The following is a 12,122-nucleotide window of genomic DNA, read 5'->3' as shown; positions in this document are numbered from 1 at the left end:
TAAATACAGGGTTGTTTTTAGGTTTTTCCATTACTTCTCAGAAGATCTTTACCTTCATTTTTAATTTTCTTTCCTCCTTTGCCTGAGCTAGATTTTCTTGCCCTAGGAAGTCATACTCAGGTATCAAGCTTCATCCACGTACTGGAGTACAGGGATTTCACAGATGTTAACAGTGTTTGAAAAGTACCCAATGTTAGTGAATCTTGACTGGTATTTTGAATATAGCTTACATTTCTACACCTACGTAAAATCCTTGTCACTGCCTCACCTGTGGGTGTCAGTTCTTAAATAATTTAATTTTATAGCTAATAAAATAAAAAACTGAACCATATATAATTGATTTCTCACCCCTCACCAATACCCCATGAATTTGTCTTCTTTTTCTTACTTCCTCTCTTGGTAAAATGCAGCAGCATGCCCATTCATCGAGGTTCATGTTCTCAAGCTAGGAACTTAGGAGTCATACTTGATCTTTTCCTTGCCTCATACATCCAACTCATTACCCACTTCTGTTCATTCTTCCTTTAAAACATCTAATAGGAAAAGACTTGTAATATTAATCTATAATATTAAATTTGAATTATAAATATCAGTATGGACTAATGAAGTACAAATATCAATATGGACTAATGTATTAAAAATATCTATGTATTTATGTATCTACCTATCTATCTATTCTAGCTCTGTCCACTGAGAGAACATAGAAGCTATGAAATCCCCCTAGCAATAAGCACATCCAGAATCCAGATTTTGTTTTCTATTCATCATTACCTACAAAAAGAATAATGGTCTGTGGAGAAATAGCTGATTCAAGGTGTTGGGCAGTGAAACTACAAGGTGAGTTTAGGATATCTTGTATCAGAAACCAAGGAAGTGCTCAGTGATTTATGGGGGCATGTTAAAAGGACCCAGGAACTAGTTTGAAAGGATTTCCACTGCACAAATTTTGAACAATTTGAAGTATAATTGATTGTAAAACATTGAATACATAAAAATCTATTAGCCCATAGTGATACCCAAAAAAAGCGAAGGAAAGGAGAAAAACATCATTTGGATCATTAGAGATTACTACTCAACAAATCCTTATTCTGAAATTGGTAGTAAAATGGAAAGAAGTAAACATTTACTGTATCTTTTTATGAGGAATTTTATATTATCCTAGTTGATGAGGGAAAACTCATCTTTAGAAAAGAATAGCAAAAAAGGAGCGATACTATTTGAAAGTCATTATTTTGCAACCCCCCAATGAAATAATTGATTCAGGCAAGGATCATCAGTGGTGAACGTTTATTGTGGAACAGGATAGTCACACGGTGACAAACATCACCACACATATTACTTACTAATTGCAAAAAGCAGAAGGGAGAGATCTGGTAGTCACCACTTTGACCAAGTGATCGACCTAAAAGCATTGATAATATGCTATAATCTTGCATTATGTTTCTCCTGATGTGATGCAGATGAAACCCACAGAATTGTTTATGAACTACTCTTGCCAAAAGTGTTCAACCTGAATCTAATTAAGCCTTTGGACCTAACTTCAAATATATAGGAATTATAGGGCATCAGAGAACAATCAAATTACAAGGAAACCTATGGAGGAATCCCAAATGTGAAATATTCTATACAACTTTTTTGGATTCTTCCAAAAGTCACTATCATCAGTGAAGAAAGAGTAGGGGGGAACTGCTCTAGATGAAAAGAGATAAAGAGACATAACAACCAAATACAGTATATGAACCTTGATTGACTCTTGGCCTGATAAAAACAGCTAAAAACCATTTTGGGAACAAGTGGAGAAAATGTGAATATGAGCCATATATTAAATGATATGACATACGATATTAAGAAACTAATATCAACGTTCTTAGATATGATAATGAATTGTGGTGATACAGAAGAAAATTCTTTTTTTTTAAAATTAATTAATTAATTTATTTTTGTCTGTGTTGGGTCTTCGTTGCTGTGTGCAGGCTTTCTCTAGTTGCGGTGAGCTGGGGCTACTCTTCGTTGCGGTGTGCGGGCTTCTCATTGCGGTGGCTTCTCTTGTTGTGGAGCACGGGCTCCAGGCGTGCAGGCTCAGTAGTTGTGGCACACGGGCTTAGTTGCTCCATGGCATGTGGGATCTTCCTGGACCAGGGCTTGAACCCGTGTCCCCTGCATTGGCCGGCGGATTCTTAACCACTGCGCCACCAGGGAAGCCCGAAAATTCTTATTTTTAGGAGATGTGTATTTGGGTGTGACTAGGGAGCAGGATCCTCCTCTCAAGCGGCAATATTACTCAGGATCAGTTGAATGTGGGCCCAGTGTTGCTAAATCATTGTCTTGGACAATAAGTCAAAAATAAAGGTTTGTATACAAATTCTCATTTTAAACACTGACAAGTAATTTTCTTTAAAACACCGCAGGCTGAAAAAAATTTGGGCTACAGTGTACGACTCCTCCACACTCACTCTTTCATACTGGTCTCTGTATCATTCTTTATTCTCTCTTCTTGATCTAGAATACTTTCTCCATCCTTTTCCCATTGAAGTCCTGTGAGTCTTTCAAAACCCAGCAAGCAAGGCCATTAACCTTCTCAAACTCCCGTAGGCAGAGCCAGCGCCCCCTCTTTGGAGTGTCTGGCCATTTATACAAACCTCCATCCTAGGACTTGGAATGGAATGACATATTTGGTTGTCCGTCTCCTCCCACTGGGTTCTGAACCCTTATGATCAAAAGCCACAGTTTATTCATTGTTGTCTACCCCGTGCTGCTCACAGTGTCTAATATAAAGTCAGCCCTCGATGAACATCTGTTGATTGAGTTGCAGCCTGTTAAATGCTGCAGAAAAATTTAGGACATGGCTTCTGTGGCATCCAGTTGGAAATGTACTTAAGAATGTCTGTGAATCAGTAAAAGAAATTTTCCTATTATTATATTCCAAGTAAGGCTGTCTTCTGGGATCATTTGTCTGTTATAGGAAGTCAGGTAAACAAGTTCAGTTTTAAAAAGAAAAAAATTGTCAAAATAAGATTCTTTCTGACCTTTTAGTCCAAGAGAATGAGTAATAGACAACTGCTTCAAGGATGGATTTTCTAGGACAGTTTTGGCCAAGATCAGGCCAAGGATCTAGGCAGCTTCAGTAACCTACGAATACTCTAAACCTACTTGAACCTATATAAGAACTGAATGGTAGAGTGTGTACTAAATCAAGTCACCTCCTCCCTTTTGGGACATCAATTCCTGTACACCCTACACACCCAGTTCTCTCCTTTTTGTCTCTTTCATGCATTTTTTTTTCTGCAATGCTTCCTTTCTTCCTTTCTTTCTCTCTTCCTTCCTTCCTTCCTCCCTCCCTCCCTCTCTCCCTTCCTTCCTTCCTTCCTTCCCTCCTCTCTCTTTCTTTCTGCATTCCTTTCAAAATCCAGCTCAAAACCTACTTCTTCCATGGAGTCTCTGATAAATGCCACATGCCTTGATTTTTCCTTTATATTGTATTCTCCATTTATCTGTATTCTTTTATGCTAAGTATGGTCTATTCCTGTGTAGGCTATATAATTAGAATGATTATGTTATTAAGAATAAGATAATAATAATTTGGAGGGATAAGATTGTTAAAAATTCGGTGGGAATGTAAATTGATACAGCCACTATGGAGAACAGTACGGAGGTTCCTTAAAAAACTAAAAATAGAACTACCATATGACCCAGCAATCCCACTACTGGGCATATACCCTGAGAAAACCATCATTCAAAAAGAGTCATGTACCACAATGTTCATTGCAGGTCTATTTACTATAGCCAGGACATAGAAGCAACCTAAGTGTCCATTGACAGATGAATGGATAAAGAAGATGTGGCACATGTATACAATGGAATATTACTCAGCCATAAAGAGAAACGAAATTGAGTTATTTGTAGTGAGGTGGATGGACCTAGAGTGTGTCATACAGAGTGAAGTAAGTCAGAAAGAGAAAAACAAATACCGTATGCTAACACATATATATGGAATCTAAAAAAAAAAAAAAAAAAAAAATGGTTCTGAAGAACCTAGGGGCAGGACAGGAATAAAGACTCAGACGTAGAGAATGGACTTGAGGACGCAGGGAGGGGGAAGGGTAAGCTGGGGCGAAGTGAGAGAGTAGCATTGACATATGTACACTACCAAATGTAAAATAGATAGCTAGTGGGAAGCAGCCACATAGCACAGGGAGATCAGCTTGGTGCTTTGTGACCACCTAGAGGGGTGGGATAGGGAGGGTGGGAGGGAGATGCAAGAGGGAGGAGATATAGGGATATATGTATATTTATGTATATTTATAGCTGATTCACTTTGTTATACAGCAGAAACTAACACATCATTGTAAAGCAATTATACTCCAATAAAGATGTTAAAAAAAAAAATCTCCAGACCCCTCCCTGGAGATTCTGATTCTGTTGGTGTGGGATGGGGGATGGGTACAAGTATTTGTATTTTTAACAAGCTAATTCTTTTTTTTTTTTTTTGGCTGTGCTGAGCAGCTTGCAGAATCTCAGTTCCCTGACCAGGGATTGAACCCCAGCCATGGCAGTGAAAGCCCAGAATCCTAACCATTAGGCCACCAGGGAATTCCCGCAAGCGAATTCTTATCATCAGGCAACTGGGAGACACTGGCCTTATCCTTATAAAGCTTGGATTTTGGGTCAGACTAATTAGGATTTGAGGCTGGGCTCTAGAGATTGTTAGCTGTGTGAAGCATTAGACAAGTTACCGTGTCCACAGACGTGGTTTTTTATCTAGAAAATGGGGATGATAATCACTATTCTTATTGTTCTGGGGAATTAAATGATTCATGTAGAGCATTAGTACAGTGCCTGGAATATTCTAAGTTCTCAGTAAATGTTGAAAATTATGTTTATATTTGCTTGTAATTTGCTTGGTTATTTACTATGATTCAAGGTCTGGGTGTTGGTTTTTCTGGTTCTTCTGTAACACTGGTGATTCAGGGTAGGGTGACCCATAAAATTTTGCCCCAGCCGAAGACTATTGTTGAGAGCCTGTTAACCTTTGCCAAGTTTTTATTGCCTCAACAAGATATCTCTTTTCTTTGTCCTCTTTAATTTTACCTGTCACCTCCATTAAATTATAAAAAGATCTTTGAGGCCAGTGACCCAGTCAGATACTTTTGTTACACAGTAAGTAGATCCAATACCTTGTATAGTGGGCTATCGGCAGAGGGCATTATCTAATAGAACCCACATTTATTTCATAGAGTTATAGAACCATCACTTCTTATTTAGGTTACAACAGCTCCTAATGGGTCTTAGAGTCTTACACTCTTGCTCCCCTACAATCCAGTGTCTACACAGCAGCCAATGTGATCTTTTAACAATGTAATCACAGAAAGTCATTCCCTTTTGATCTTCCAATGCTTTCCACTGTATTTAGAATAAAATTGAAATTCCTTACCATGGTTATGTAAGCCCTACCTGATCTGGGCTGGTCTATCTGACCTCATCTCCTGTCATTCACTTCCTGTATCATTACATTCCTGTAACTTTGCTGTGCCTCCTGTCTGGGTTTTTTTCCCCTAGATATTCCCATGATTAAGCCCGGATGTCACCTTCTCAAGACCTTCCTTCTGCCCCCTATTCAAAGTTTTCCTCCTATTAGTTTCTATCCTATTAGTCTGCTTTATTTTCTTCTGATCACTTACCCACTGTCTGATATTGTATTTATCAGTAACTGTTGTTAGCTTGCTTGTTTATTGGAAGCTCCATGAGAGCAGGCATCTTGCCCATCTTGTATTCCTAGCACTGGGGACAGAACGTGGCACATTGCATGTGCTCCATATATGTTTGTCAAATTGATAAATGAACTTTACAGATAGGCTGAAGTACATCTACAGAATCCAGTAGATTTCAACTTTTTTTTTAAAGCAGAAGACTCATCAAACAAAATATTTGGCTTTAAATAATTAATTTGTATGTTTGTTCCGTTCTTTTCACTCATTTCTTGACAATTAATAAGATTCTATACACAGAACAAGTTCTTAGCAAATACTTGACAATTTAGTGACTCCTTGTTCAACAGAAACTACCACCAGGGGGAAATCAATCCTCTGACCAGTAGCTGCGGACAGTGAGAAAATCTGGCTGGAGGAGAAGCAGACCTGACCCCAGGGGACAAGGACAGGTGAGAGGCACTGAGTGTTCTGGCAGCACAGCTCCTCCAGGGTTTCTCTGCTGCTCTATATAGAGAGCAGTAGGAAGCAGAAGAAGCAGGGCCATCATTGAAGCACCCAGAGGAGAAGCAGCAGGAGAGGGCTCTTCAATGCTGCCAGAGCTGCAGTGAGAAGCTGCCTGGCCTGGAGCAGCCTTGGGCCAGTGGCTGCAGCACTGAAGAAAGGATGGCAGTGGTGGTGCTGGCAGCAGTGGTGGTGACACAAGGACAATATCTCAGGGAGGTAGGGACACGGGAAGCAGGCTCCCTCAAGGTGCAAGCCAGAAGAGACTTGGGAAGGAGCAATAACTGAGAGATTACACTTTTATAATCTTAATTTTTTTAACATTTTAAAAACCAATTTCATAGAACATCTACATAGGAACAGTTACTGATACATTCCATTACACTAACATTGTACGGTTTCAGTTCAGTAATTCTCCATTAACAAATATTTTTTCTACCTACTACAATTCCCTCCTTTTTCCTTAAGACGAGACAACTAAGGCTCAACAGAAATTACTCATTAGGTTATAACCATTCTTCTCTCTCCTTAAAGTTGCTATACATTTATAGAATTTGTGTTTCCATTAATGCTTCAATTTTTTGATGCCACTTTGGATACAGCACTTAATTATGGAGAATAGAAAAAGCAAAACTAAAACAAGGAAGAATATATGCTATATCTTTAACAATCTATTTTCTGATTCCCTTTAGATGCCCAGTCAACCAGGATCACATACAGGTTTCACGCTTTATTGCAGATATGTGAAAGACTTAACTGGTCTCACGCATTTTATGTGTGTTGACTTCTATGTTTTGACTCATCTAAATAAACACAGCAAGACTCATTTACAAGGGTACATATGCTTTCTATTCAACCAGAAAAAAATCTAAAGCTAGATGTAGAAAAACAATGATACGAAAAAACTCTTTAACTTCAGATTGTATTAGACTGAGATTTTCTGCAGTAAAGTTCTTTACAGTTAGAAGGGTTCCTGAAAAGTTTGCCATGGATGTGGAAAGTGCATGAAGTACTGCTCCAGGAGACATTATACAGGTGAAATACTTTAATCCACTAGCATAAATGCTCTCTTAATTCTTTCCCAGTGTTCCTTTGGAATGTGTTTTATTTGCTCTTGGTAAAGTCTGGATGTCAAGTTGCAGGAAATATATTCCCTACAGAACAGGTGTCTGTTTAATCCCCACTTATGATCTTATAAATGAGTTTAGCTAGAGACAGCCTGGTGGGAGCCTATAAAATGTTTACGCTGTAATTTCAGGTCCCATAATAGGTCTGGAATAGTGTAGGCTACTACTACACTACTGCACTCCCTCCCCCCAAAATAGGAACTCCTAAAGGGTGCTATATGTAGGCCTATCAATATAAAAGCTGGGAGATAAATCCATATTCCCACCATTTTCTTTTGTCTAATTATTCAATTTAATTCAACTACTTCCCTAGAAATGAATATCAGAGAAGAGCATGCTCAGAAAGGTGATTTTGGGAGTAGCTAACTTACCACTTTCCACAATGGCTATTCTGAAGTTTGGGTAACAAATGGGGTAGTGGCCTCCTTTTCCTTCCCACTAAAAATTAGGTATCTAGTTAAGTCCACTAGACAGGCAGAGTAACTTACGGGGAGAACTGAGTGTGGAGAATAGTTCACTTATCTTTTGTAATAAGGTACCTTTTGACTAATTCTCTACTGAAGTTCTCACATTATCCACAGGGTCTTTCAAAGGGAATGCTCACAATGTGCATCTTCTGTAGTCGAGTTACAGGACTCTTGGGTATATATTCAGTACTTGATTGTATTTTGGCATGTCAGGACAGGGCATAGTTGGGTTGAGAAGACATTAGTTTCTCAACTGTGGGCTGTGTAACTGTATTCCTTTCTCAACTGGCAACACAAGAGATATAAGAAGGAATGGTGGATCTTTATAGTGATGCAGTTAGGGTTTTGTTAAACTGCCTTTTGGAAGTCAGCGTAAGTGTAAGTAGTGCTGATGGGTTCAGTGTGGGTTGTTTCCTTAACTGTTTTTAGTTAACCAGCCACAGCAACAACCAGAAACACATGAATTAGGAACTTATTTTAGGTACTCAGGTATGGGAGTGGCTCTACTCAATGTTCAGCTTAACTCTTTGGTGGCAAATTGCAGTGCTCCATTTAGAGTGGCATGATCTCTAGAAAGCTGACTGGGACTCATAAGGGGCTTTTGAAAAGGTGGGACTCGAGAAGCAAGAAGAACTACAATCCTGTAGCCTGTGGAACAAAAACCACATTCATAGAAAGATAGACAACATGAAAAGGCAGAGGGCTATGTACCAGATGAAGGAACAAGATAAAACAATTAAATGAAGTGGAGATAGGCAACCTTCCAGAAAAAGAATTCAGAATAATGATAGTGGAGATGATCCAGGACCTCGGAAAAAGAATGGAGGCAAAGATCGAGAAGATGCAAGAAATGTTTAACAAAGACCTAGAAGAATTAAAGAACAAAAAAACAGAGATGAACAATACAATAACTGAAATGAAAAATACACTAGAAGGAATCAATAACAGAATAACTGAGGCAGAAGAACAGATAAGTGACCTGGAAGACAGAATGGTGGAATTCACTGCTATGGAACAGAATAAAGAAAAAAGAATGAAAAGAAATGAAGACAGCCTAAGAGACCTCTGGGACAACATTAAATGCAACAACATGTGCATTATAGGGGTCCCAGAAGGAGAAGAGAGAGAGAAAGGACCCAAGAAAATATTTGAAGAGATTATAGTCGAAAACTTCCCTAACATGGGAAAGGAAATAGCCACCCAAGTCCAGGAGGCGCAGAGAATCCCATACAGGATAAACCCAAGGAGAAACATGCCGAGACACACAGCAATCAAATTGGCAAAAATTAAAGACAAAGAAAAATTATTGAAAGCAGCAAGGGAAAAACGACAAATAACATACAAGGGAACTCCCATAAGGTTAACAGCTGATTTCTCAGCAGAAACTCTACAAGCCAGAAGGGAGTGACATGATATACTTAAAGTGATGAAAGGGAAGAAACTACAACCAAGATTACTCTACCCAGCAAGGATCTCATTCAGATTCGATGGAGAAATCAAAGGCTTTACAGACAAACAAAAGCTAAGGGAATTCAGCACCACCAAACCAGCTCTACAACAAATGCTAAAGGAACTTCTCTAAGTGGGAAACACAAGAGAAGGAAAGGACCTAAAAAACAAACCCAAAACGATTAAGAAAATGGTAACAGGAACATACATATCGATAATTACTTTAAACGTCAATGGATTAAACGCTCCAACCAAAAGACACAGGCTTGCTGAATGGATACAAAAACAAGACCTATATATACGCTGTCTACAAGACACCCACTTCAGACCTAGGGACACATACAGACTGAAAGTGAGGGGATGGAAAAAGGTATTCCATGCAAATGGAAATCAAAAGAAAGCTGGAGTAGCAATACTCATATCAGATAAAATAGACTTTAAAATGTTACAAGAGACAAGGAAGGACACTACATAATGATCAAGGGATCAATCCAAGAAGAAGATATAACAATTATAAATATATATGCACCCAACATAGCAGCACCTCAATACATAAGGCAATTGCTAACAGCTATAAAAGAGGAAATCAACAGTGACACAGTAATAGTGGGGGGCTTTAACACCTCACTTAAACCAATGGACAGATCATCCAAACAGAAAATTAATAAGGAAACACAAGCTTTAAATGACACAATAGACCAGATAGATTTAATTGATATTTATAGGACATTCCATCCAAAAACAACAGATTACACTTTTGTCTCAAGTGGACACGGAACATTCTCCAGGATAGATCACACCTTGGGTCACAAATCAAGCCTCAGTAAATTTAAGAAAATTGAAATCATCTCAAGCATCTTTTCTGACCACAAGGCTATGAGATTAGAAATCAATTACAGGGAAAAAAACGTAAAAAACACAAACACATGGAGGCTAAACAATACATTACTAAATAACCGAGTGATCACTGAAGAAATCAAAGAGGAAATCAAAAAATACCTAGAGACAAATGACAATGAAAACACGACGATCCAAAACCTATGGGATGCAGCAAAAGCAGTTCTAAGAGGGAAGTTTATAGCTATACAAGCCTACCTCAAGAAACAAGAAAAATCTCAAATAAACAATCTAACCTTACACCTAAAGGAACTAGAGAAAGAAGAACAAGCAAAACCCAAAGTTAGCAGAAGGAAAGAAATCATAAAGATCAGAGCAGACATAAATGAAATAGAAACAAAGAAAACAATAGCAAAGATCAATAAAAATAAAAGCTGGTTCTTTGAGAAGATAAACAAAATCGATAAACCATTAGCCAGACTCATCAAGAAAAAGAGGGAGAGGACTGAAATCAATAAAATTAGAAATGAAAAAGGAGAAGTTACAACAGTCAACGCAGAAATACGAAACATCCTAAGAGACTACTACAAGCAACTCTATGCCAATAAAATGGACAATCTGAAAGAAATGGACAAATTCTTAGAAAGGTATAACCTCCGAAGACTGAACCAGGAAGAAATAGAAAATATGAACAGACCAATCACAAGTAATGAAATTGAAACTGTGATTAAAAATCTTCCAACAAGCATAAGTCCAGGACCAGATGGCTTCACAGGTGAATTCTATGAAACATTTAGAGAAGAGCTAACACCCATCCTTCTCAAACTCTTCCAAAAAATTGCAGAGGAAGGAACACTCCCAAACTCATTCTATGAGGCCACCATCACCCTGATACCAAAAACAGACAAAGATGTCACAAAGAAAGAAAACTACAGGTCAATATCACTGATGAACATATGTGCAAAAATCCTCAACAAAATACTAGCAAACAGAATGCAACAGCACATTAAAAGGATCATACACAATGATCAAGTGGGATTTATCCCAGGGATGCAAGGATTCTTCAATATACGCAAATCAATCAATGTGATACACCATATTAACAAACTGAAGAATAAAAACCATACGATCATATCAATAGATGCAGAAAAAGCTTTTGACAAAATTCAACACCCATTTATGATAAAAACTCTCCAGAAAGTGGGCATAGAGGGAACCTACCTCAACATAATAAAGGCCATATACGACAAACTCACAGCAAACATCATTCTCAATGGTGAAAAACTGAAAGCATTTCCTCTAAGATCAGGAACAAAACAAGGATGTCCGCTCTCACCACTATTATTCAACATAGTTTTTGAAGTCTTAGTCCTGGAAATCAGAGAAGAAAAAGAAATAAAAGGAATACAAATTGCAAAAGAAGAAGTAAAACTGTCACTGTTTGCAGATGACATGATACTATACATAGAGAATCCTAAAGATGCCACCAGAAAACTACTAGAGCTAATCAATGAATTTGGTAAAGTTGCAGGATACAAACTTAAAGTACAGAAATCTCTTGCATTCCTAGACACTAACAACAAAAGATCAGAAAGAGAAATTAAGAAAACACTCCCATTTACCACTGCAACAAAAAGAATAAAATACCTAGGAATAAACCTACCTAGGGAGACAAAAGACCTGTATGCAGAAAACTATAAGACAGTAATGAAAGAAATTAAAGATGATACCAACAGATGGAGAGATATACCATGTTCTTGGATTGGAAGAATCAATATTGTGAAAATGACTATACTACCCAAAGCAATCTACAGATTCAATGCAATCCCTATCAAATTACCAATGGCATTTTTTACAGAACTAGAAGAAAAAATCTTAAAATTTGTTTGGAGACAAAAAAGACCCCGAATAGCCAAAGCAGTCTTGAGGGAAAAAAACGGAGCTGGAGGAATCAGACTTCCTGACTTCAGACTGTACTACAAAGCTACAGTAATCAAGACAATATGGTACTGGCACAGAAACAGAAACATAGA

General features: G+C 38.0%; 1 protein-coding gene across 9 annotated transcripts in view; it reads left to right on the top strand.

Moving 5' to 3' along the window:
* Positions 1–12,122, top strand: part of DDAH1 (dimethylarginine dimethylaminohydrolase 1) — a 252,938-nt gene that overhangs the window by 63,402 nt on the left and 177,414 nt on the right. Inside the window, exon 1 of one of the 9 annotated variants that reach the window (XM_057547548.1) lies at positions 682–837. The exons of 7 other annotated variants lie outside the window; for them this stretch is intronic. The gene's annotated coding sequence lies outside the window, so the exon portion shown is untranslated. Of the gene's footprint in view, positions 1–681; positions 838–6,095; positions 6,158–12,122 lie in introns of those variants that run through there. One more of the 9 variants, XM_057547549.1, reaches the window with a different exon arrangement.

The sequence above is a fragment of the Balaenoptera acutorostrata genome, chromosome 1 (genome assembly GCF_949987535.1).
Source record: "Balaenoptera acutorostrata chromosome 1, mBalAcu1.1, whole genome shotgun sequence".
Lineage (NCBI taxonomy): Eukaryota > Metazoa > Chordata > Mammalia > Artiodactyla > Balaenopteridae > Balaenoptera > Balaenoptera acutorostrata.
The sequence above is the reverse complement of the archived record's forward strand: the minus strand, read 5'-3'. Positions and strand labels throughout refer to the sequence as shown.